Below are 26881 nucleotides of genomic sequence, written 5' to 3'. Positions count from 1 at the left end.
GGAAAAACTTCTACTTTGATTTGAGTTGTAAATTACCATTGTGATTCTGTGTGTTTCATATCAGGTAGTTTTACAACCTATATAATATCCTTTGGAATTCCTAGGCTGGTTTTACATGGGGGCAAAATATTTGAACTGTGACTATGTCAAATATTATGAGTTTGCGACTATCTTTGACGCAAACTTTCAACCACGGCTAGCCCTTATAGAGGGTACAATCATTCACTTTAAGGTGCCATCTCTTTGATTTCTTTTGGTGCTTATTATGTACTCTATCCAATACACTATGTACAACATTTTAATAGACACGCACATACATAGATGGGTACACATACACATATATAAAAGATTGTTATATTGGTCATAAGTTTGTATGCCATATCTTTGACTATGTTTTGACACTGCTTGGGGTCCCATTTCATTTAATAGCTTATTTTAGGAATTAAGAAATTGTGCTTTTGTCTCTTGTCTGTATTGATGCCAGACTTTAAAGAATCAATTCATTGCCCTCTCATTTCCTTATTTGAATAAATAAAATTATATCAAGAAAAAACAAATCCTCTTACTGTTCCAAACATACAAACACAAATTTCAAGGAAATAAGTTGCAGTCGAAAGTTAATAAAATATGATTAAAAAAAACACACAGTGATACAAAGTTCTTGAGAACAAGACCCTAATACATACCAGAATTTCAAGCCTACAACAATACGCACTACATCATATTCAGTTATTTTTCATGGTCACAATTTATTGTTTTTCTATACCAAATTTTATGTGGTTCATTACTGCTTGTTTTTTGGGAAAATCATAAAAAATATTACATACTTATAATTCACAACTGCGAGCATTCTCTAATCCAATCACCTTGATTGGTTAAAGTTTAGTGTTTCTCCAAACTACAACTTACATTCTTTGTTATTGTACATGCTGTCAAGCATAGATTACATCTATATGATTTCTCGCGCCTCAAGTTTAATAACATTTTAACCACCAATTCCAATTTTAAATTGGAGGCAGTGCCCTCGTCTACTATAGACGACCTTGTTTTATTGACTCGGCAGTTGGTAGCTTTTGATGGCGTAGTTTTTTTAAAAGCTTTTTATCGTAGCCACGTGGGTTAATGAGAGCACACGATTGAGATTTTGGCTCCTACACTAACGAAGTAACCACGTAGAGGAGATGGAGCTGCTCTCTTGCGATGCCAGCCAGCTCTTTTGCGATTCTTCTTCTTCTGTAGGTGCATAGAGTAGGGATGAAGAGGATGTGGAGTGCACCCTTGTCCTGCGCATTGCAAAATATCACTCTTCTCCCCAACTATGGCCCCAGAGCTACAGGCAAAGCATCTCTCTCTCTCTCTCTCTCTCTCTCTCTCTCTCTCTCTCTCTCTCTCTCTCTCTCTCTCTCTCTCTCTCTCTCTCTCACACACACACACACACACACACACACACACACACACACACACACCCCAATACACAAGACATGTACGAGCACACACACACACACACACACACACACACACACACACACACACACACACACACACACACACACACACACACACACACACACACAAAAAGACACGCTGGGAGACAGCACACACACACACACCCCAATACACAAGACATGTACGAGAGAGAGAGAGAGAGAGAGAGAGAGAGAGAGAGAGAGAGAGAGAGAGAGAGAGAGAGAGAGAGAGAGAGAGAGAGAGAGATGCTTAGCCACGCCACCAACTTGTGACAATGTAGTACACTTGTAGCTGTAGTACAATTGTGGCTCTTGAGAGGTTGCCAGGACATATTTGATACGGGTTTTATGTTGCAATCGATGTGTTCAGGTCTTATATCTCTTACCCGAAGGGAGGGGACACCACTTGTTTGAAACAATGGCGACCATCACATTCCTCTCTTCGGTTTATTAGTACTAAACTGCATCCTTTTTTGCTGTGTCCTTTTCTGTTGGACCTTATACACAGTTCTCAGGCAGGTTTTCTTCAAGATCAGAGTATTCTAGACAATTTTTTTTGCTTTCATCAGGCAGTCAAGTGGGCTCGCTCGTCACATATGTTGTTGGCTATCCTCCTTGAATTTGAGAAGGCCTATGACAGAGTTGATTGGAGTTTTCTTGAGGGATCCCTACTTCGGATAGGTTTTCCAGATGCTTGGATCAAAGGAGTCTCAAGTCTATATAGATCAGCTTATAGTGCAGTGACCATTGGAGGATTTGCTGGCTCTCTCATGCAGGGTTGCCTACTGGCAAGTTACTTGTATTTATTTGTGGCAGAGAGAATGTCGGATTTCAGCAGAGCACAACAGCCAGGTATTAAATGTTTGCTCATGTCCCTTAAGGATGAGCTAGATTTGGTAGATCAAGAGTATTCTGATGACACTCTACTGTTTTTACACTATGCCCCGGATGTTTTGGATGCTATTTGTCACTCTTTGGATGTATATTGTTTAGCCAGCGGTGCACACATCTACTGGCACAAGTCTTTTGGCATTCTTGCTGACCTGGGGTATAGTGGATGGTTTACCTGGTTGAGACGTGGTCAGTCTTGTAGATAGCCAAGGTTTTAGGTAGGTCTAGATGTGATTATGGAACAACAGTTTGCACTTGTTATGTAGTTGATGCGTAGGAAGCTTTGCAGCTGGTCCTCGCAGCATCTTTCTTTGGCTAGTCCATCATTGGTGGCCAATCAGGTGTTGTTGCCTTTTGCTTGGTATATTGCATCATGTTGGATGCTCCATAAGAGTGTTATGGCACAGTTGAGGCGCTTGATTTGGAACTTCATTTTTGGGGTATCAGACGGTACTTTAGACACTTGGGCTCGATGGCTCACAGTCATTCTCCCTTGTGCAGAGGGTGGTTTGGGTTTCATTGATCCGGAGTTACAAAGGCGTGCACTCCTTGCCAAGCTCATTGTTAGGTCTTTTTTCCTAGGCAATGAACCTTGAAGATGTCACTTCAGTCCAGCTTAGCTACAATCACTCCTACCCATGGCGTTAGAGACATGCACACATGGGCTGCATGGATATGGTTTTACAGATGCGCTTTTACATTGAGAGCATCTCTCCTTTCGTGCGCTCATTGTTATAAATCCAGAGCTCCTTTAGAGAGTGCTTGGTGTAACAAGCTGCTGACGTGTCAAAGCCTAAAGAATGGAGCCAACTTACAAATGTGGACGAGGAGCCTAAACCCTAAGAAGAACAAGTAACAGAAGAAGTGTCACAAAGTGATGACGTGGTTGCCCGAGAGCAAAAAACCCTAACTCTAATTTCTGCCAGAAACCCTAATTGTTGAAACCCTAATTCTAGAAACCCTAACTCTGAAAACCCTAACCCTAAAACCTGAAAACCCTAATTTTTGAAACCCTAACCCTAAAATTACAAACCCTAATTCTGGAAATCCTAACCCTAAAGCTGCAACAACGTGGCTGATTTCCAAAAATTGCGCTGGCATGATGACGTGGTAGGCTGTACGGATTTCCGTGATTTACGTTGGTAGCTTTTGGCAACGTTGGTAGCTTTCCGTGATTTACGTTGGTAGCTTTTGGCATCGCTTTTTGGACTAGAAGCTTTTGAGTTTGAAAGCTTTTGATGTAAACTGCTTTTTGGACCAGAAGCTTTTGAGTTTGAAAGCTTTTCATGTAAACTGCTTTTTAGGCCAAGGGCCTTTAAATATGAGGCTAGGGCTCATTCTCTGGCATGCTTCCTGGAGAAGGTGCAGAGTCTGGAGTACCAGCTTGTACTTTGAGGATGCAATATAAAGAAATACCGAAAGGGGCACCAAGGTTTGGGGCCAATACTCTCTGGGGTGGAATTCCGCCACTCCGTGTCGCGTGTCGTCTCTCTCTCTTACAGTTCAGTTGTTATTGAAGTGCTAAAAGTCTGTTCAGTCTGTTCTTTTCTATTGGCACGTGGTGCCTGCCTTGTGACAGTGGTATCAGAGTATCAGGCGTGTGCTTTTCTAAAAGCATACCAGTCCTACAAAAGAGCAGACAGGCTTTTGGAATTTTATTTGAGGTATCTTCGCCCTCCAACCTGGACTTATTAGCCATTCCCACCCTTACTTCATCGCGCATCGGGCGTGCTCCCATCTTCACTGCATTGTCTTCCAAGGCACAAGCCAATTAAGATTACTTGCAAGAGAAGGATCCAGATTTGTTTCAAGTCACAGTTTTTCTCAGAAGCAATGCCATGCAGATGTTGATGTCTACAGCTACCAAGCAGCATACTCCAAGTACTTGGCAAGCTTTCAAGAAAATTTTTTCCCGAAATTATATGGTTTCTGACATCTTCCTTCTGAGTGCAACTTCTGGCAGAGTGGGGTATCCTGAAATGCTTGCCATGGAAACCCTAGTAGATTATACTTGAAGTTTCTCGACATCTCCTAGTAGATGTCTCTTCACAAGCAGGAGATCCAGTGTGATTGCTATCTTGGGACTACCATCGCCGCCAAAGAAACACTGTTTGTCCAAGAGTTGATGGACCATGTTGTGCTTGGCTACGACCTTATGGAAGAAACCTAACCCTAATTTTTGCTGCACGTTTCAAGATGGAAAGTCAATCAAATTTTTGAGCTCGACTGATGTCGAGATTGCTTTTTAAGTTTGAGTTCTGTTTGATCTTGTTTGGTGATCCTGTTTGGAATCTGTTTGAAATAGATGGTATCTGTTTTGAACCTGTTTTTGTGCCGATTTGAAATGTTTGACTCTGGTTTCAATACTGGTTTCATTGATTGGTGATTTTTACTCCCGGGTGGAGAAGTGAGAAATATTGTTTTGGTATTGTTTGAACCTCGGAATGACGCAGGCCGATGCCTGGGGAGCGTTTCGTTGTATGCTAGAAAACCTCCGAACGACGCAGGCCGATGCTTGGGGAGCGTTTGGTTGTATGCTTGAACCTCCAAGCGACGCAGACTGCGGTCTAGGGAGCATTTGGTTGTGCATTCCTCTGAGCTCATGGCCCGGAAATTTTTAGGTTATTTGAGGGGGGAGTGATGAGGTAGTCGTTGAGTAGCTTCATACCGCAGACCGTTTGTCTCGGGGGAGTGCTCAGCAGCACTGTTTGTTGTGTCTTGTAACATGCATATGTAAGCATTTGTGTTGCATTGTGATGTGCCAATTACTGAATATTCCTAATTGGATGAGATTGCCTGGGATTGTAATTTTAGTGCATCAAGACACCCGTGGAAGATCAGTACGGTCTGGGTGTGATGGCTAATTTTACTACGCCGGAATATCAAGAGTTCCGATCTGGACGAACGGAGAAGCTAACTCCTTGATCAAAATAGCCGAAAGGAGAAGCTAACTCCTTGATCAAAAGAGCATAAAGGAGAAGCTAACTCCTTGATGAAAACAGCTGAAAGGAGAAGCTAACTCCTTAATAAAAAGAGAAAACCGATTGTCCCTTGGAAATTTTTGAGCTAACATGAGTTGTTTTGCAGATATGCTGTAATCGAGGACGATTACTCTCTTTCAAGAAGGGGAGATGTAACAAATTGCTGACGTGTCAAAGCCTAAAGAATGGAGCCAACTTACAGATGTGGCCGAGGAGCCTAAACCCTAAGAAGAACAAGTAACAGAAGAAGTGTCACAAAGTGATGACGTGGTTGTCCGAGAGCAAAAAACCCTAACCCTTATTTTTGCCAGAAACCCTAACTGTTGAAACCCTAATTCTAAAAACCCTAACCCTAAAACCTACAAACCCTAATTTTTGAAACCCTAACCCTAAAACAGCAACAGCGTGGCTGATTTTTGAAAATTGCACTGGCATGATGACGTGGCAGGCTGTACGGATTTCCGGGATTTACGCTGACAGCTTTTGGCATTGCTTTTTGGACGAGAAGCTTTTGAGTTTGAAAGCTTTTCATGTAAACTGCTTTTTAGGCCAAGGGCCTTTAAATCTGAGGCTAGGGCTTATTCTCTGGCATGCTTCCTAGAGAAGGTGAAGAGTCTGGAGTACCGACTTGTAATTTGAGGATGCAATATAAAGAAATACTGAAAGGGGCGCCGAGGTTTGGGGCCAATACTCTGGGGTGGATTCCGCCAATCCGTGTCGCGTGTCATCTCTCTCTCTCTTACAGTTCAGTTGTTATTGAAGTGCTAAAAGTCTGTTCAGTCTGTTATTTTCTATTGGCACGTGGTGCTTGCTTTGTGACACTTGGTCAGATGTACAACCCGATCTAGAGAGCAGATTGCACGACAGCCTCTTGTATGGATTTGGTGACCATCCCTCTCCACGTAGATTCTGAAGAGAGACCTCCACAGCTCAGGCAACGATTGCACATTGATTGGGCTATTTGGGATGTAGGTCCAGCGAGCTTGATGAGCACTTGGTGTCATGATATATTGTTGCCAGCAAATATCTTTGCAGAAAGGTATCATATTCATAGAGGGATTCGCCCCAAGATTATTGAGATATTCTGCCATTCCAGACTTGTGGGACCAGTTCATAAGAGGAGATACTTCTCTTCCACAGCATTAGGGCTGGTGGGGTTACTTCGATGAGTCTAGCACAACCCTTCTTGTTAATTATCAGGTCCTTTCGTTCATTATTGCTAGAGAGTAATGCTCCTCTGCACACACACACACATACATTTTTACTTCGATGAGAAAGGACCTGTTCTTTCTAGCCTTACTTGACAACCGATCAGAGTCATGGGTTCTTGTGGGAGAAAGCGATTCGTGGATCCTCATCTCACCGCAAAGGATGGTGCCTCTTGGAGTCTTTGGATTTGGGAGGGTCGTCCTTTATCTCAACTCTATCGGGATCCTGGCAAGTGGCAGTGCCATTGGATGTATGTGGACATGCTCTATTTCTAAATGGACTATTTTCTTATTTTTTTGATTAATTTCTATTTTATGAAATTAGGATATTTAAATGTGTACACTTGAACTGTTAAAGTTAGGAACTGTAGATCTACTCGAACTGATAAAAGCCATCAGGAACGGACAAGGCTGATGTGTCATATGATGGGTGACATTAAGCATTGTGAAGGAGTTGTTGTTCCGCAAGTTTGGTGGGAGAGACTAGGGAATGGGTATTCCCGATGCGTCACATGATGGTGTTGGGAGCATCGGATAGGGAATATTCCATTGGTCTAGGATGAAATCCGAACTAGATAAAAGAATACGCGTAAAAACTCAAACACAAGAATAAAGTGGGTTACTGGAAGATTTTTCTTGAAAAAAGCAGGGTATTTTTAAGTGCTTTCTAGGAAAGCAGATGCTGTCCTGTGAGGAAATCTATGTCTGCATTGTATCTATGCATGAGGTTGTATCCAGGGACACCTGGAAAGTGTTGTGTAGCATCAATTTTTTGCTCACTGAGTTTTTGAACAGGTTCACCCTATTTAATAAGTGGTTGACTGCCCACTTAATAAGTGGGCAGTCCATTATTAAAATAAAGCAGGACAACACATTAGGGCCAAAAATGACTCAAAAAGGGTTGTGTAAGGAATTGGTTAAATTACTAATTAGCAGAGCCGTTTGTGGTCAAAAAGGCTCCAAATTTGTCCGTTTTGGTCATTTAAATTATATCTACGCAATCTAAAGCGTATCTAGGTACATATCTCTAAATATTCAAAAAGATATTGTTTTCTTCACACTCCTTTGTGGCTCACCTCGAAATTTTTTTTCATTTACTTCACTTGGCGGCAAATAGTTGTTTCCACTTTTGAATCTCTCTTTTTTCTCTCACCTTTCGCGAGCTTTATCTCTTCTTCTCTGATGCACCTTGTTCTGCTGCTACATTATTTCCATTATACTTTCTGCTCCTTCATTACTTACAATGACTAATACATCTTCCATTAGTGATAACCGCAAGTTTCACTTGAACATTAAGCTAAGCCAGGAATATGCTACTACGCGGTGTCGTGCTGTGACACGTACATAGTGGGAACGCATGCTACAAGATTTATCTTGTAACTTTTTAGATACATAGTTATATTTCCTATAATGTACATATACATATTTAAGTATAATAATATGCTTTCTATCTCATCCTATTATTTATCTCAAGGGTAACCTATTCTTACTTTACCATCAGAAAATACTATGGGAAAAGCGTCAATAGCTCCGCCTCTTTAACTTGGGGCAAAAAACATTGATTCTTTATTTCTACTATCTCATTATCATCTCACACCCTAGCTAGAGCCTATATCTAGGGTAAACTCCAATATATATATATATTCTATGTATTTTTCTTATATTTCTTTTTAAATAGCTACTAGGAGGGAATCAAATCCTAGTGGGACACTAGGTGGCATGATTTCAAAGATACACTTATTTTAATGCATTATTGCAAGCATGATTACAAAACTTTGTCAAGGAGCAATTTCATGCTTTCATATGGCATGAGGTGTCCTTTGGAATCAAATGAAAGTCTAAGCTAAGGGAACCACAGGAAGACTTTTGCTGCCAGAAATGGACCCTATTCTGATGATTTTTTTACACAAAGTTCCAATCTGAATTGAAAAACAATTTTAAAATGAAAATCGTAGCTAATGAGCTGAATTTTCTACCCATATTTTTACTTTTTTATTTGAAGCCACAGTTGAGGAGATATGATCAAAATATTGGACCCCAGTCTGCCCACATCATGCAGGGACAACTCATTTTCAACTTTTCTAGTTTCTGTTCACACTGGCTCTTCTCTTCTTGTGTAAACCCTTGGGGGTTCCCTTCACCTATAAAAGGGGACCTCTTCTTCCTTGAAAAAAAAATCTCAAGCATTCAAGCCATTGATGAGAGGAATTCATGAGGGAGTGAGTAGTAATGCCAAATTGTACTTAGCCATTAACATAAGCCTAAGCCTACACTTTCTCCTAGAAGAAGACTAGCCATTCTTGCAACAAGCTAACCTTGGAAGATCAACTCTAATCAAAGAAGGTCTTGCACTTGGTGTATCAATCAAAGTGGAATTATCCACTCTTCTTCTCTCTCCATCAATAATGGTGCCGAAGGGTTGTCAAGTAAGATGTGTTCTACATTGATGTTTTCTTGATTTCTTGTTGTTTTCTTTTTCATCTCTAATCCAACACATATATATATCTAATATCATCTCCTTAACCAAACCTATCTCTCTCACTCTCAATAATTCATCCTCTCTACAAATTCTAGGTTCTCTTTGCTACAGGTACATCTCTCCCCGCAGTATCTTTATTGCCTACGGGCAAGAATAGGGCTTGGGAGGGAAACTTCTCATCTCTTCACTTCTCTCATATCTACATTTCTCACATACTATCCTAGATGAATAACCCACATGATGATACTTTCTATCGCTTTCACTCTGTATGATCTATTAGAATTAACGTATGGATTAGCCGTAAAATACACTTTCAACAACGTATAGTGTTTCTCTTTGGCCCAGAAAGGCTCAATGAACTACTTCTATCACCGGATCCCATCATACTACCTCTCATAGACTATAACTTTTCTTTTGACGTAAGCGTAGTTATCTTGCTATGAACCAAGAGGATTTGTACACACAATTAATCCCAATCACTAGACAAAATATATATATTATGGTAAGCACAAAACTACAATTCCAAAGAACAATTCGTAGCCTGTTTGGTCAGCCAAGATTGAATTCCATTAACTCATCTATTAACCCTTTCATACTACCCATGATACGATATGACCATAGCCTTGATGTTTTTATCTTTGTGTTGTTTTGACATTCTCTTTTGTGTTCTTTCTTTGTGTGTGTGAGTGCAAGAGAGAAAGAGTGGGTCTTCTTTGATTGCACTTCTTTCCAAACCATAGTCTTCATGGCATCTATGGTTTAACTCCTTCATATATTTTTTGTTGAGTTCTCTCACAAACTCTCACAGAAATAAGCCCGGTGCTTTCCTGGCAAGACCGCAAATTTCTCAACAACGGAGTGTCTATCAAAGACCAGTTACAACTGCAAATGAAGCACAACAACTTCGTAACGAGGGAAAGAAACACATTGATATATGGACAGATGGGAGCTTGTATCCACCGGATCCTAGCACTGGAAGGTATTCATCTTTTCACACACCTCATGATTTGATGAGATTTGTTGGTGATGGGGTTGATGGCTTACTAGGATATAGTTCTAGGTTATCTCATTTACACATTGATCATACGCATTACATTCAATATCTCAAAACTGTTTTGTCTTCAAATGCAACAAGAATTTTAGAACTTGAAAACCAAATAGCATCTCTAAAACAAGAAAATCACCAGCTTCGGAATTTAAAAGAAACTCCAATAGGATTAAGAGCATGAGTAAAACGAATGAGAGATGTAGTAAACCTAACAGAAGGTTCTGAACAAAGAAAAAAAAGATCAAAGATTACTAGAGAACATGTGACTAGTCTTTTAGGATTTGATATGTCCAATGTTCAAGAAAGGGTGAGATTTTTGAATGAGGTAATGAACAAAAGTGATATTCTTAAACTTTTGAAACTTCCTGAAAATCAAACTCAGAAGAAATTGGTATTTCAAAGTTTACTGAAAGATATGGGTTTACTGGTCCAACCTTCTCAAATACAAGAAGTTTGTGACATAGTGGGGGTGAGTAGAAGGGGTTACAGGGCCATCTCTAACTGGTTTCAAGTTTTAAAGTATTACAAGATTAAAGATTTTGGGTTGCTTAGGCCTCACAATGTTGGGAAAGTTAGGACTCTATTAAACGAAGAAATACCCGAACATTTTGGAGAGTACTATCATATAGAAGGAACGATGCCATATGAAAAAAAATCTTTTGAGTATAATGTTTTTAATAACATTTGGATGAGTATAAAAAATGTTCAATCTGTTATGGTGAGATACTATAATATGCAAGAAGTAGATTGTGAAGGAAAACTTATATTTGTTCTGAAATTGGATGAAGCTCAAATTCAAAAATGTCAAAAAATGGAAAGAGTATCCATATCCCTTATGAATAGAGCAGTGGACTATAGCAAGAGTAAGCTTGATTCCCCATACCACAAAACTCAATAAAAAATGGAACTTTGGTGGATCGGAGCAGCTCAAATACCAGTAGAAAATCATGATACATTGAAATGGCTGTTTTTGTAGACCGATATCCTTTCTGTTATACAGGACCAAAATGCAGGTGAAAAAATCTGTGTAGATGGCATGGGTGACTTTTTTGTAGAATAGCACTTGAGTGCCGACCTAAAAGCATTAAAGTGCATGTTTGGTGTATGTGGAGGTGCCAATACCAAGTATCCATGTCTATATTGCATGGCAAGCACTGGAACAAAAGGATGGTTTACAGAACACGAGGTTGGAAAAGCACCATCGAGGAATAGTGTTAACGTCATCGACTACCCATCGTCTTCTATGATTTGGGATCCAATTCTAACAATAGATTTAAAAAATGTACATATATGCACAATGCATGGAGAGATTAGAATCTTGGACAAATTGCTTCGACTCCATCTTGACTATGCATATTCTATTAAGCCAACTAAACTTGCAGACGAGTGCATAGAAAAATGTGAGGCTTTGCTCTCTCAAATGGGTTTTCATGGTGGTCAAGTGCATCTAAAAAAGGATCCCACTCTTTCAAAAGGAACCGGTGATGTTTTGCAAGATGTTTCAATGGGTGGAGCAAAATCCAGAAGATTTTTGAGTAACCATGACAACAAACAAGTTGATGCTATGTGGAACTGTTGGAAGGATCTTTGTGTTATAACAACCAATGTCAAAAGTAGACCAGATGTAGCCAACAAACGCATGGAAGTGTGGAAGAAGCTCGACAATTTTTTGAAAGTTTTGAAACAACAAGTTAGCTCTGCTACTTATGCAGATGACTTTAAAAAGACAATAAAGCTTTTAATAACTACTATTATAGATGCTTGGGGAGCAAAAGACATCACATATTACTTGGTGAGTATTCAATTACTTTCTAAAGTCTGGATAGTATTTTACTTTGCATCCTATTGAGTTCAACTAACTTTCTTTTTATTTTTAGCATATTCTGTACCTGCATGGACCATATTTTGCAAAACAAGGACCCCTTGCAACATGGAATACTCAGGGAATGGAAAAATCTCACTATCAAGGGAGGACTTCTTTTTTCAAATGTACGAGAAAGGGAGGTGGACAAAGAAGGAGCAATGCACTAAAGGAATTATTCAATTGGTTCTATAGGAGGCAATTACAATGGATGTGATCAAACAAGCATGCTGCTCAACCACAGATGGAGATTAATGCTTCACTTTGAAACTTTGTACTGAATCTTTCTAAAGAGATCCAAATTCAAAAAAGATATTTTGGTGCAAAAAATTGTCAAATTTACATCATTTTTTGATTTTTTTAATATCTCTAGGCATGTCACCCCTATATCTCAAAAAATTTCTTCTTTTATAGCCCCCAAGAAGGTTGACATTTGTCTCCTCAGATGCTGCTGCATAGCTAGAGTAGCAAAGAAAGTATCCTGCTCTTGAGGCATTGAATCTTGCAGCATATCCAAACATTCGAAGTGTTGCTGCTCTCTCACGTAGCATGATCTTGTTTGCATTGATTTGAAGGGGAGTGTACCCTAAAAACCGTGATCTTCATAATACTGCATGTGGAAAGCATAGAAGGTGGCACTATCCAATGTAGGCATGTAGTGCATGAGAGAGGAGGCATCCCTTCTTGAAGAGCCCTCTATTGTTTTCCCTCTCGAGCCTTTAGCTCTCCCAAGAAAATTGTCTTTGTCAAGGAGTTCAATCTGCAGAACAAGACAATGAGTAATTACAACAAACTTGAAAAAAAGAAAGATTTCAGAAGGGAGATCACCTTTTGCAACTCATCTTCGGCAATGGCTTTTTCTTGAAGGAGATTGCATGATCCGGTCATCTCTCTTATGGCAACTTCCTTTCTAATTTTTTTCAGCTTAAAGTCTCTGCCAAAAGATTGGATGCCAAGCTCAACAAGCCTCTTCTCAAAATCCTCATCTTTGAGGGAAGGTTTTTCCTCTTCCACTCTTCTCATGCATAGAGCAAGTGCATCAGAAGCAAGCAAAAAATCTTTATTGGATGTCTGAAGATCAAGTGCCAAAAACTCCTCTTTTGACTCTTCTTCTGTGTCAATAAAATCTTTGGCCACCTCAGAAGCTTCAGAAATGGTTGCAATATAGTAGTCCTCCCTCATATCAAGCAGACACTGGATATGATGGAGAGGGATATATTGATATAGAAGTAGGAAAGGTTTGGAATAGTAAGGGAAGCTTCAAATACATGTACCTCATCTGTTGGCTCATCAATGACAGTACTAGCTCTAAATTGAGCCACATCAAAATTTGCACTCTCCTGCTCCTCAGCTGCAACATCAACTTCCTCCTCTTCTAGAATTTCACTTTTCTCAAGCTGCAAAACTGTGGAAACATTTTTATTTGTTGCCTCATCTGTATCTTTCACTTCATCAGCTTTGCCTTGCATGTCAACTTTAAGGAACAAAAAGAAAAGAAAGGCAACTTCTTTTGGAACAAGGTTACAAGGCTTTAAATGTAATTGACAAGAAATGGTAGGTGGAAAAACAAAGGAAGTCTTCTTAGAAAATCTTCCAAACCTCCTTGTTACTTTGCTTTTCTGAATTGAGTTTGTAGTATATTCGTTTAGATGGAAATAAGTCTTTCCATCTAAAACCAAACACCTACCTTCAACTGCCTCTTCAAACTCTTTGAATTCTTCTGCCAAGAAGTCCTTCAAATGGTCTACAAAGCTGCAAGATCAAACACAGGGTTGAATATTTCATATGCTTTGGTGTACACCTCCATGTCACCACCATCCATCACAGCCACCAATAGTTTCTCACTTGGACTCTCCTCCAAAATCTCCTCCCAGCCTTCATTCATGGTAGAGGAAAAGTCGAAAGGTGAAGCTACTAGGTACAAGGTCGGGAAATATGCCAACGCGATATAGAGCGATGAGGGGGAGGGCTAAACTGAGAACAAAGCGCCCGACATTGGGTCTCAGAACCTCAGTAGCAAGAAGTGATAGGGGTGGGTTCCAAGATTGGAAACTTTCTCGGATCACGTCATGTCGGTGCTAATGATAAACTCGAACCACGTGATAGAGGCTGACCCCAACGTTTGCAAATGAGTACCAGTGCCAATGAGAAACCCGATCCAGGCGATATACGTTGGACCCCGGCTGTGCAACTACGTACTTGCGTGTTGTGCGGACGAAGGCACACCAAAGCAGACAACAAGAACCCCGAACGATGCGATAGAGGACGGACCACCGGTGTGCAAATGCGAACAGGCACGTCATGCGGGACGAGAGGAAAAGTAGACAAATACTAGTAATAAATCGTGTCGTATGGGACAAGTAAACGTGCAACATTAATAACATTAGAGACCAAGCTTTATATAGGATCCGAAATATGACCATTATTGACACGTGTTAGCCATGCATACGTGCCATGTGGTCTACGTACAACGATCGTCGTACGGACGGTCGGATGTATATAAAGCCCTTTCACGTGCTCATTCTTTGATTTCTCCCATACTCCACATTCGCGTCGTGTCGTCCTCAACTACCCGCACTTCGACCCATCCGCACTTTCTACATTCTTTCGCGTTGTGCGTTTGTCCACTAAGCCAAGCTTCTTCTCAAACGATGCGACTCGCATGTGTTTGGGCATGTGGGTGGACCTTCTATCACTTTTTGAAGGTCTTATTTCTTGATTTATTGAAAACGTTTAAGCATCCCATACGACGCGATACGGGCATGTTGCAAAGTCTGGGTGAGCCCCTTATTGCGTCGTGCAGGTCTTTTTGCTTGGCTTACTAAAAATTTCCAAAGCTCGCATACGACGCGATACGGTGATGTTCTAGGGTGTGGGTGTGCCCTCTATCGCATCGTATAGGTCATTTTGTTTGTTTTCTTTGGAAGTTCCGATGCTTACATACGACAAGATAAGGACATACTCCAGAGCATGGGTCACCCTTCTATCGCGTCGTGTTGGTTTCTCTCCCCAATACCATTCTCTTCACACACGGCACGATAGGTACATCTTGCAGGTTGTGGGTGACGCGTCTATCGTGTGGTGCTGTGTTTTCTTACCCAAATGGAAAGGACTAAGCACACTGCAAGGAAGGTCTACCAAGCCCCAACTGATCCAGAAATAGATGATGTTGAGAAAGATGCAAAGAAAGCACCCCCTCCACTACCTCGTCAGAGGCCCAATGCTAGAAAAAGATTGAATTATCACGTGAAATCCCTAAGAGAAATAAGAAAAGCTCAAAAGTCTACTTGTCTACTGATTACAAAGCTCTCTTTCATGAGAGTTGTCAAAGAGATATCAGATAGACTTGTAAGCATGATGAATATCAAAACTTTTGTCTCAGTAAGGTGGCAATCTCAAGCTCTGATGTGCCTTCAGGAAGCTGCTGAGGATTTTCTCATAGACTTTATGAATGATAGCTACATTGCAGCTGCATTTGCTCACAGGGTCACACTTATGAGCAAAGATTTTGTGCTTGTGTCAAGGCTATGGTACAACAAGTTTGATAAAGCTCTTGAGCTCATTCCTAGTGAGGATCTTAGAGCGTTCCAAATTTTAAACATCCCTCCTTCTAGGCAGTAGAAAGATTTTGGGGTTGTCATTGAGGATGTTACACATGAGTACGAGACAAGAAAGTCCCAGGATATCAAACCAGGAAAGGAGGTTGAGAGGGAGAAAGACATGATATCAGAGGATGCTATCCTTAAAGAGCAAGATGAAATTTTAAGAGCATCCAACTCTCTTCTTTATGAAAAAGTCACAGGCCAAATGGTGGTGGATGTCTCCTTGTTTGGAGATACTGAAGCGTATTTGGACATATTCCCTCAAGACACAAGTATGCTTGTAAATCCCAACATTGAGCTTGGTGACACTGTGCTCTATATCTGTCTCAGGTATGTGTTGCTCTATATCTTTCTCAGGTATGTGTTGCTCCTTTGCTAATTATTAGTGCATGTGCAAGGCGTCTAGGCACAAGGGGCTCATTGGGGCTTGTGTTTTCTTTTCCAGGTGTCTTATGAGGTATCTTCCATAGGCTCTAGCTACCATAATTGACCCTCTAGTGACACAGTGCCTTTTTAACAAGCAAGAAACCCTTTCAAGTTATTTTGATGATTTTAACATGCTGACCTGCAATTACATATTATACCCCTATGTTGAAGGATAAATCTTAACTCCTTACATGTTATTTTTAACATTTTGTGGTATTCTTAGCTAATGGTTTTTTATTTTGTAGGGGACATTGGAGTCTTATTATCTTCAATATTTTGGAGAAAGATATTATATTTATGAATTCATTGTCAAGTGTCCATGGGAAAAGTAAACTGTAAGTATGAAGCATAATCTATGCTTGATGATGACCCATTGTTTTCTATTAGTAGCTTTTTGATTCAATGTCTTATTGCAGTGTTGACAAACTTATTGTTGGTCACCTGAGTACCACAAATAAGGATTACAATATAGAATCTTTCAAGTACTACAATAAAAAAGTGCCTCTACAGACAGACTCAACATCTTTGTGGATGGAGGGTGCTTGCCAATGCATGAAGATATCTTGAGTCAAGGTGCCGGATGACTACACTCACTGTAAGTGTGTGGCTCATGAAATTTATTTTGATGTTTTATGTATGTATGTACTCATGTTCTTTAGTTCCTTTTTATATTTTTTTCAGTTGCATGACTATCCAGAGTCTGGGTGAGAGAGAAGGTTGTTTCTATGGTTTTGGAAAGATCAATAAATCCAAATGATCTAGAATCTCCTTTGCCACCAAAGAAAGGTAGAGCCACCAAACGTTTGGATGCAAAGAAAATGGATCAGAAGAAGAAAAGTCCTGCAAAGAAGATCCATACAAAGAAAAAGGATCACAAGAAGAGTCCTTCCAAGGGGAAGAGTCCCACGAAGAAGAAGATCCGTGCCAAGGGGAAGAGTCCTACCAAAAAGAAGATCCCTGCCAAGGGGAAGAGTCCCACCAAGAAGACTGCCAAGGGGAAGAGTCCCACTAAGAGCCCTGCAAAAAAAGAGAAGATACAAAGGGCCATCCATTCCACTCACCATTGAATTCAAGGTTCAAAAGCTTTGTACACTTAAGAACAGTTAGGGGGAGGCACCTAGCTCACCTTTCAAGCTACCATTCATGTTGCTAAAGAAGGTTGCCAAATCACCCAAGCCAGCCAGTCCTCAGGAGCCCAAAGCACCAACCCCTGCCAAGTCACCCGTGCCAAGCCCTGAGGGGCCCAAAGCACCAACCCCTGCCAAGTCACCACCACCACCCACTCCTGAATCTTCACCCCCTTCTGAACACAAAAGAAAAAGGGTCTCTGAGGATGCAGAATCCTCTCAGGCAAAAAGAAAAGTGGAATTTCATGATTGATTACTCCACAAAAGATATGTACACTTTTGTTCATTTTGTCCATATGAACATACATATATACCCTTTGGTGATTCATGTCTTGTACTTCAAATACTTCATACCAACTGTCGATTCTTAAATGTGTATCATGATGTCATGCAAGTTTAAAACAACATAAGTAATGTTCACAATAAGGTAGAGAAAAGATAAATATATTTGCAAAATGATTACAATATTGAACTTGTTTTTTCAAGTCCTTGCAAGTGGCTCAAATACAACTCTTTTTGGGGGAAGGCATATGATGCAAGAGGTTGAATTCTCCATCCTTGTGCTCACCACAATTTCATCCACTTTGAATCTATACTCGGGAGATGTTTCATAAAGAAACTCAAGAGATTCTCTAACATCATTTAGTCTCCAATTTGTTGTTACTATCAGGCTTCTATACTCGGTGTGTGGATGGAGTGTGACCTTTAGTTCAAACTCTGGACAATTTTCCTCAGAGTCGAGAGGAACCCAACTACCTAATTTGCTTCTCCATCTCCCATAGTCGTAGCCCAGAACTAATGATTGACGACATAGTTGATATGAGATAGATATAGAATTGGGGCTTACTCTACAACTAATATTGTCACCAATATGGAAAGTTTCTTTGGTGCTCCATCCGTCTCCAAGAACATTATCCAGTTCAGTCATAGAAAGTCTTCTATTAATCCACATCGTCTTTTTCCTCTGCAAGTCCATTGTTTTGAAACATGCCACAAAGATATGTATAGGCAACAACCATTGAACTTTAATCCTTCTTGATATCCTGCCCGGAGACATAGCTTTAAGGATGTCTTCTTTGATCTTGGATTTGAAGCTTGATATAGTACATGCATCAGGAGCTTCCCAGTCGAGTGAACTTATGGTGGGAACGCTTGTCAGCATACATAGCATTTGCAATCCCTTTATGCATTGCTTTGAATGTCCCACTTAGACTCTCCACAGGCTGCCATTCCACAGCTGTTGAAGGAAATATATCTGGAATGGAATCAAAAAATGAGAAAAGCAATGGGATAATGAAAAAAATTCACTGTATCAAATAGTTCTTTTTGTACTTACAGTAAGAATGCAGTGTGGGATGTTCTTCACAGTCCAACACCATATCCTTAGCCATGTACACATGTTGAACCTTAGCTAGCCATCCATTGTCGGTCACTTTGAAAGAAAGAACACGACCTTTCCAATGATTTTTTACTTTATCGCGTTTAGTTCTCTTCACTCTGTGTACACCTTTGCATGAAGGAAGCATTGTTACCCAATCATTCACACGAAAAGATATGGGCTTCCAAAGACCATCCTCTCTAACGTTATGAAAGTCACAAGAAGTTATGTTATGTGAAGGGCGATGTGCAAAAGACGCCATGGAAACTCAGAGATTAGAGAAGAAGAAAGAAAGTATAGACGGATGAAAGACTTAAAACCTCTCACAAACTAGAGAGAGCGAGAAAGGTATACGTTTGAAAAAAGTAGGTGATTTGTCATTAATGCCCTTGTTTTGAGAGCCTTCTGACATAGATTTCGTATCTTTTGACAACGCTTTTGTCAAATATAAAATAGAATAAAAGATGAGACTTCATTACTAATGAGCTCTCTCGCCGAAAGCACCCAAATATAGCAGTTTCAGCCTTATGATCAAGACATTTAGCGGTTCTCCATCAAAATAGGACCACCAAAACCCACAATAGAGGAGACAAGAGTGCCATACTTTTGTATACGTGTCAAATAACTATTGGAATATTCCTTAATCCTTAGATTAACAAACAGCCCTTTTTGAGTCGTTTTTGGCCCTAATGGGAGGGCGCCCCCAAAATCTGCCAAAATCAACAAATAGGGCGGTGATCTCTCTCTCTCTCTCTCTCTCTCTCTCTCTCTCTCTCTCTCTCTCTCTCTCTCTCTCTCTCTCTCTCTCTCTCTCTCTCTCTCTCTCTCTCTCTCTCTCAACTCCTCGTCGGCTAGATCTTTAAGGTCTCTTGGGATAGTTTCCTACGATGTTAAAACTCTCTTCTTCTTCTTCTTCTTCTTCTCTCTCTCTCTCTCTCTCTCTCTCTCTCTCTTTCTTCTTCTCTCTCTCTCTCTAGAACCTACCGCCAATCTTCTCTCTCCTCTCCGTGCGATCCCAGCACCCCTATCCATTGCTATTGTTACGGGAGAGCTGCCGGCTATTCCTCCTGCCCTCCGGAGCCAGCCCAACTTTTGAGAGTCGGGCCCAGTTTGGCTTTCTTATGTGGGGAGGAGCAGTCTTGTGGTTAATGCATTGTGTTGGCACTCATTAGTGTTGTGAGGTTGTTGCCACAGATTTGGTTTTTATGGTGACGGTGTTAGGGTATCTCATTGAGTCATTGGTACCTTTGAGTATGATACCCAGAGGGGCCAGCATAATGCTCCTCGATCCCAAGATAAGGTTTTGCATACTAGTTGTCATTACATTAGGAACGTTTGGCAAACTCGTTGTTGTCAAGTACTCAGTGTTGCACCATCCTCTACTATGGACATCCTTGCAGACATTTGAACATATATTTATCTACACTCCATTTAGCCAATGGGATTCGGCAATGGGTTCCTCAAGGGCAGCTGAGGAGCGCAGGTTTGGTTTTTTGAGATGATGAGATCACTCCCACATGTTTCTTAGTTTTTCAAGGTCGATGTAGTGGCACAACTCCCCACCATAGTGGTTCATCCTGCACTTCGCCATCCGTGTCTCGTGTGGATTCTCTTTGTCTCTTTTTGTCCCGGAATGCGTCCCGTGTGACTATGGCCTATATGGCTCGTAAAGAACCAAAACTCAAGATTAAAGCTAGGAAAATCCCGACAAGAGAAAACTACCTCACTTTGACACATTGAGGGCAACTCGCCTTGGTTTATTCATCTGTCTCTCTTCTCGATTAGTCTAGCTCCCATGAAGAGGTGCATTGTGTTCTCTTAGGGTTCTTGGGGCTTGTTGCTAATCTTGAGGCCAAGTCAGTGGTCTCATGTGTAGGAACAAATGGCATCAGTAGTAGCATATGTGTGTACAAGGGATCTATCCATCAAGGGCATGTCATATCTATGCCAGACCACCCTTGGTCACTTGTACATGTAGCTTTCTATGAGCATGGAGTGCCTTTCCCGGATCTCTCTCTCTCTCTTAGAGATTGTCTTGTCTCTTTTTAACTTAGTGATCTATCTTCTCCACAGTTGCTTGTATATGTTTGTGGAATTTCACATGTTCTCTAGTGTCAGAGGATCTTTTTAGAGTCAAGCGAGATTTGAGTCGAGGTGGCCATCGGATTGGAGGTCAGTCGGCGTCCTCATTGCATCTTTTGCTACCTATTTCTATAGTGTATCGGAGCCTTGGTGTCTTGAATGTCTTGGATGCTCAATGTAGGTTGATCCGGTGCTTTATTGGACTTGATTGAGAGAGAGAAGAAGCTTGTAACACGACAGGCACCACGTGCCAACTGAAAAGAATAGACTGAGATAGATAGTTAGCACTTCAAACAACTGAATAGAAAGACAAAGAGAATCCACACGAGACTCAGATGGCGGAGTTCCACTCCCAGATTGCAATGGCCCCATACGATGGCGCCCCTTTCGGTATTTTATATTTCTTCAACAAGGTACAACTCTATGGCTCTACTCTGCTTCTCCATGTGGTAGAATCCAGGAGAGAGAGCCCACAACATGTATTTAAAGGCCCTTGGTCTTTACAAAAGCAGTTACACACCCAAACAAGTTCAAAACAGTTCATTTGTATTTCAAACAATATTGTCAAACAAAGTTCAAAGAGTATCTTAATACAATTCAATCTTAAGATCATTTGGGTTGGTTTGTGTGTGGCTTATCGTTTTGCTACAAAGTGATGGTGTGGTTATGAATCTGGATGGTCGCATTGTTCTTGTTGTGCCAAGGCATGCCCAAAAGAGCATCACAATTTCCCAACTTCATGATGTGAAAATCTCCATGAGTTGATTGTACTCAATATCCATATGTTTTAGGAATTCGGGATGGATGAAATTTTCGGTGGCTCCTGAGTCAAAGAAGATAAGTGCCTTGAAGACATTTATCTTTCCATAGGCTTTGCATAGTTGATTGGAACCTTCTAGAGTGATGCCGTAAATGTCAGAGACAAGTCCCACCACAGTTTTGGTTCTCTTTGCAGATGGTTGTTCTGGAGACGTATCCCCTTTAGTAGGACAATTGTTGTAAGTGTGTCCCGCCTAGAAGCATTCAAAGCATCCGCCTTCTTGGAGTAGGGCGTCTTGTTGACATTGAGTTAAATGAAGCTTGACCACTTGAGTCGATTTGTCACAAGAACCCCGAGAAGTGGTTCGTTGGGGACGAGAATTCTTAGTGTTGGTCGGTTGCACTTCCGTAGAAAATTCCAATTTTTCTTTCATAAGTTAGTAACCAACCGCAACATAGTCCATGAGCTCTTGCATAGTAGATACTTGTTTAGAGAGACAATATTCATGTGATGGTGATGGCAATCCAATTGTAGAGCTGTCGCATTGGTCCTTCAAGGAAATCAGCTTGAAGAAAGACATTGGAAGGTAAACATCAAGGAGCCTTTGGTTGTAGTATTCCATGGTTTCCGATTTTCTAGGGAGGTCATGCAGCTTCATGCAAAAATATTCTTGAAAGCCTACCAAGTCCTTGGAGCATGCAGCTATGTAGCAATTGAACTCCACCATTGCATAACATTATCTTTGAGAAATTATACAGCTTGAGAGATCTTTGATTCTTTTGTGTAGCTCCCCAAGGCATAGATGTTGTCAAACTATTGCGGAAACTGCAAGGCTTTCTTTCTATCTTTCACTTCAGAATTTTACTGTAGTTCCCCCATCCTCGAAATATTTTGGTTGAATTGGTACACAACCGGAGTACGTGGATAGTAATAGGGAAAACCATACGCATTGTATCCTGGTGGAGGTGGGGGAGATGGTGGCAACCGTGGTGGAGGAGGCGGTTGCAGTGGGTACACTTTAGGAGATTGAACCATATTTCGGAAAACTCCCCCAATAGGAATCGAAGACTAATTAGATTTTCGATTAGAATCCCTTGTGCTTTCTAGTGCCGGAGGAGAAGGAACAGCCTAAGGCAACAGAGGCGGCAACATGTAATTCAAGTATTGTTGAAAGATTTGCAGAACTGGGAGATTCTACTGAGGATACCAATGTAACAAGGAACGAGTGAAACGCAGCCAAACGTTCCGAAAAAGCCCCAAATGATGGCGCCAATTTTGGTATTTCTTTATATTGCTTCAACAGGGTACAACTCTATGGCTATGCTCTGCTTCTCCAAGCGGTAGAATCCTAGAGAGAGAGCCCACAACACGTATTTTAAGGCCCTTAGCCTGCACAAAAGTAGTTACATGGAATGCAGTAGTTCTAAAAGCATCTGGTCCAAAAGCAAGCACTCAGAGGGTTGTTTGTATAACGCTACCACATCATCAGCAGCCAGCGCAATTCGTGGAATGTCTGTATAGCTGCCACATCATCAGCTTTTATGCAAGTTAGGGTAGTGTGTGTGTGTGTGGGCACGCTTTATTTTTAAGGATTTAGGTCCCTCGGTCAGTTCCATAAGTTGTTGGGGGTTAGGATTTTCAATCCTTACTCAATTTATTATTTGGGCCACTCGGCGATGATCTACAAGTTGGTAAATCCGTCTAGGGCTTAGGCCCCTTGGCCGGGATCTACAGGTTGGCTAGGGTTAGGCTCAGGGAGTCCTTACCCTCTAGATCTTCAGTGGCCTGACATGTCAACAATTTGTGACAAAGCTTGCTGTTTTTTCCTACGTTTTCTCCTGTTTGGGCTGATTTGGGTATGTGTAGGCTATGCATTGTCTACGACTTCCCCGTCTTCTACGCTTGTTTACCCCGACCCCTCTTCACCGAGGGGAACCCCGTAGAGGATTAAGGACACGAAGCATTGCTGGATTGCTTTGGTTTTCCCAGATGGAGTTCTGCCATGGTTTCTCGCAAGGGGAGCCAGCCTGCGGCTTTTGGATTCAAAGGAGGAAACATATTTTTCGTCCTTCTTTAGAGATAGAATTGTTTGGACAACAGTGGGATCTTCTTCAACACTTGGGAAGCGGTTTCCTATGGCTGTGTTTCTTCAAGGAGAGGGATTGACTGATTGTTGGATCTTTTGCAAAGCACGTTTTTTCTTGGAGTTGTTGATAGAGTTATCCCTATGTAGGACTTTATGTAGGCTGATATGGAGTTCCAGCCTTCTCTTGCACATGCAAATGTGGATTTTCAGCCCGTCCTGAAAGAGGGGTAGCAAGTTGATGACTCAGTTGCTCCTTTGTACCAAGTTGTGAATTTTGGATGACAAGGGTGGATTACTTTCTTCCTAGAGAGAGTAGAACCTGCAAGGCAAGGTAGTCGGACTGCTTGTGAGCGGAGCTTGCAAGATCAATTGCCTTGCTTGTACAGCCTGTGTGTCCACATGCCTTACAAAGAGCGCATGTGTGTCCACCTGTCGGGCATGTATTTCTACCTCATGTTAGCAAGTCAGCAAGCACCTCTCCACCTCGACCAACAACCGAAGCTCCTTGCCACATCATCAAGCTAATTCAGCTCCTCAAGGATAGTTTTCTTAGCCAAAAATTGGTGACAACATGCCTACTTGTATAGGTGCAAATATATGCCTAGCATTTGTGAAGGTTGACTTTGGCTTCTTTTGGCATATAAGAAATAAGGTGAGTAGAGGCCATCACTAAAATGAAACTTGGTGCATTAGGTGGTTAAAATGGTTTTGTAGTAGCTTAAAGTATCTCCTTGCTTGGACTTGGCAATAGTGTACTCACAGTTTCAACCTTTTTCAAGTAGTTATTTACACATCCCCCTCACCTAGTTATCAGACATGCACGATATTAAGCTATTGTGGCAAGATCAAGTTAATGTATTCTTCTAGCTTAAATAACCACGTAGAAAGGCTAAGAATGTGTAACAGTCAGTTGAGAGATCTATTTCTTTCAACTTATTTCTTGTGAATGTATATGTTTATATTATATTTATTTAATTTAGTAAGCTGATCTTGTTAAAGAGCATTGGATAGTAAAGTGTCTTAATTTTCTCAGGCAATCGACCGATGCATATAGCCTTGGAGCATCACCAAAGACAAGTCCGTTCTCATGGGGCAGCAAATCATCTCCACAAAGAACCAACAAGAGGCGGCACAAATTTCCATCTACAGAGACTTTATGTGATAAAGAGGGTGGTGATGGACAGTACTGGTCGCGAATGAGTACTTCTCCTAAGACTATCCAACACCATTTTAGATAATTTGGGAAAATCCCGTTTCCCAAATTCTAAATGTGTATGTTAGGATTGTGTTATTTAATGATTTCCAAGCTCTAGTTGCCTTTAATTTAGATAAATTATCGTGATTGTATGAGTCTATTTTAATTTCTCTACTATAAAATTTAAGAATAAACCTCCAATATAGTTTTTGGAAAGAGGATTTGTATGACATCAATGCTTTTCAAAATTCAACAAATGCTTCTAGAAGTAGCTTCTCAAAAAATGAGGTGTCAAAAAAACCAATTGATATGATTTTAAAGCAGCATATAGATTGATTACAGCAATTAAAAAAGATAATATGTAAAGGCAAATACTATTAAACACTCTTGTCATAATTTGGTGACCTTAATCCATGTATAACAAAATAATTGGTCATGGTTTTGTAGCATGCTATCAAGTTTTAAATACACGATAATTTAAACAACATTCAAACTAATATTTCACACTTAAAAGTCAAAACAATACTATATAGTATCCTATGGCTATAAGACCATGAGATGCCATCTATTGCACCTATGGCCTCAAGGCCATATGGTGCTCTTTGTAGACATGTCTATGACTTTAATATGTCTCTTTATGACCTCAAGGCCATAGGGTTAGGATTGTTAGCTGGTCCCAATGTATAAAGAGGTCCAGTCCTTCAAAGCCATATGGGACTTTATTTATGTGCCACCCTATGTCCCTAAGGCTGTAGATTGTCTTAGGGCCACAAGATGTTGTTTATGCCAATAAGAAACCCTTATATGATCTATGTTGGCACACTATGTCCCCAAGTGCACAAGGTGTGCCTCGTATGCTAGTTAGAAACCCTTTATTCTATATGTTGTCACCATATGGCCTTAGACCATAGGATGCCCTCTGTGCTAGTAAGAAATCCTCTATACTCTGTGTTTGCACCCTATGGACCTAGGGCCACAAGGTACCCTCTATGCTAGTAAGAAATCCTCTAAGCTCAATATTGAGACCATGTGGACCCAAAGCCATAGGATATCCTCTATGGTAGTGAGAAAAACCCTCTATGATCTATGTTCACAAACAATTAAAAAATCTAAACAATACTATAGAGTATCCTATGGCCCTAAGACCATAAGATGTCATCTATTGCACCTATAATTCCATTTGGTATTTTATTTAACTATACAAAGTTAGATGAGGCACTTACTTAGATAAACTATCATAATTCTAACTTTGAAATTATTTCTTAACACTAGGTTGGTAACCTAACAGGACATAAAAGTTTCATTTCAGGGTTTTGAAAAAAACCTCCAAAACCATAGTAGATCCACTCATTTTGTAAATTCCTTTCATGAGGTTATAGTTCAAGACATACTACACATGGAAAAAATAAGAAACTTGTCAAATTTCTCATCTTTTGGTCACACCAAGCCTCCAAAGTTGATGGACCAGTACATTTTCATCAAAACAGTCATTTCTTACATTTTGTTGCATAAAAATAAGATTAGGGATTTTTGTAGGACTTGAGATAAATTCCCTATTAACTTCAATGGGTTGGTGATCAGAACATATGATTGCTTCGCACTCACTATTTTTTGTTTTGCCAAAAGAAATAGGTACAAAAAAGTTGAATTTTTACCATTCTGCAAACCTATCATCAAAGTTTCTATAGCCACGCTCAATACAAATAATATATGCATGTTTTCTTAGTTCCCTATTGTCCTTTAGGTTCATAAGGAGCCATGGAGCATGTCAAAATAATAATACATCTCTGACCAAGGGGAATCTTGGGGACAAAGATGAAGTGCTAAATACAGCAAACATGAAAAAACTGGGTTCAACATTATGAGTTGTAGAATCCATAGAAACTATTCAATATCTAGCCAAATTTGATCCTTATGACTAGATATGGTTACTACCTACAAAATGCATGTAGTTGTCACAAGAAACTAACAATATTGAAAAAGTTATACTTGATATACTAGAATGTTTCGTTTTCTTCTATAATTGAAAAAATCAACCATCGTTGTCTACTATGCAAAATAGGGTATTAGGTGCCCCAAAACTCAAAGAATATTAGCTTTATGTTACAATATGTGACATAGAAAATCAAAACCGCATTTGGATATCATGAAAGCCACCAAAAAAGTCATAGAAGAGCTAAAATTGGCTAAAAAACAGGATTTGACAATTTTTGTAATTTGGTCATAACTTACAACTTTAACATTTATTTCTCCCTAGAAGCATCAAGACATGTTGAGGACTACTAACGATA

At 40.4% G+C, this 26881-nt stretch overlaps 1 pseudogene; it reads left to right on the top strand.

Moving 5' to 3' along the window:
* The window catches only part of LOC147459356 (amino acid transporter AVT1G-like), a 68830-nt pseudogene that overhangs the window by 7971 nt on the left and 33978 nt on the right, over positions 1 to 26881 (top strand).

The sequence above is a fragment of the Adiantum capillus-veneris genome, chromosome 4 (genome assembly GCF_014529385.1).
Source record: "Adiantum capillus-veneris isolate H3 chromosome 4, ASM1452938v2, whole genome shotgun sequence".
NCBI classification, from domain to species: domain Eukaryota; kingdom Viridiplantae; phylum Streptophyta; class Polypodiopsida; order Polypodiales; family Pteridaceae; genus Adiantum; species Adiantum capillus-veneris.
Note: the sequence above shows the minus strand (reverse complement) of the source record. Positions and strands in the feature narration are given on the sequence as shown.